General features: G+C 36.0%; 1 non-coding gene across 1 annotated transcript; it reads left to right on the top strand.

Moving 5' to 3' along the window:
* The first annotated feature begins 778 nt into the window (after positions 1-778).
* On the top strand, positions 779-850 carry trnac-aca (transfer RNA cysteine (anticodon ACA)). The gene has a single exon. It is a non-coding gene; the product is annotated as a tRNA-Cys (tRNA).

Here is an 850-nt window from a genome sequence, read left to right on the forward strand (position 1 = left end):
GCGCTCTGCTCTGTTACAAAGAGCGCTGTGATGTCACAGACACCAGCCTGAGCACCTGGATCAGAGAGCAAGACCGCGGGAGGTGCAGGGTGCGCACGGAGGAGAGTTATTGATCACTTATCTATCGAAAACCAATTAATTCAATTGAAAAACCGTAGAATAAACGATTAACTTCACCGATTGGTGAGTACTGGTTCTTTTTCTGTTTTTGATCCTGTTTTAAATATCTAGAAAACAGTCAATAAAGACTGTATCGATCAATTACCACAGTGCGTTTAGTGTAAAAAATGTTCAAACCGAAATTAAACAATGATTATTCTTATTATTATTTAGGTAACTGTATCCTAGAGCTAAAAAAATATATTCCAAGTTGATAAATGTATGTAAGTAACAGTTTACATGTATTTTTTCCTGTGTTTATAAATCATAAGTATGGTTACACGGGGACAGGCGCCACGTCACTGTGTGCGTCTAGGTGTATCGTGTTCATCACAAAGAGCGATGTAACGTCATGGGTAGCAACAAATACTAATACTAGTGTATTCATATTAATATTAATGAGAGTACAACTGGTTGTTTTAATGCTAGTGTTCATGTGAGTATTAATGATGATAGCGCTACTGATAGTTTTAGTTTTAATGTTCATATTCATGTTAATATTAAATATAATTATAGTGTTACTGTTAGAGAATTAACAGTAGTAGTAGTAGTTTTAATACTAGTTATTCTAGCATTACTGTTATTCTCTTTGGGGGAATTAAAAGGACTTGTCATGAGTGATCTCGTGGTGCAACGGTAGCGCGTCTGACTACAGATCAGAAGGTTGCGTGTTCAAATCACATTGAGGTCA

This window comes from Lepisosteus platostomus, chromosome 5, assembly GCF_059453375.1.
Source record: "Lepisosteus platostomus isolate fLepPlt1 chromosome 5, fLepPlt1.hap1, whole genome shotgun sequence".
Classification (NCBI taxonomy): Eukaryota; Metazoa; Chordata; class Actinopteri; order Semionotiformes; family Lepisosteidae; genus Lepisosteus; species Lepisosteus platostomus.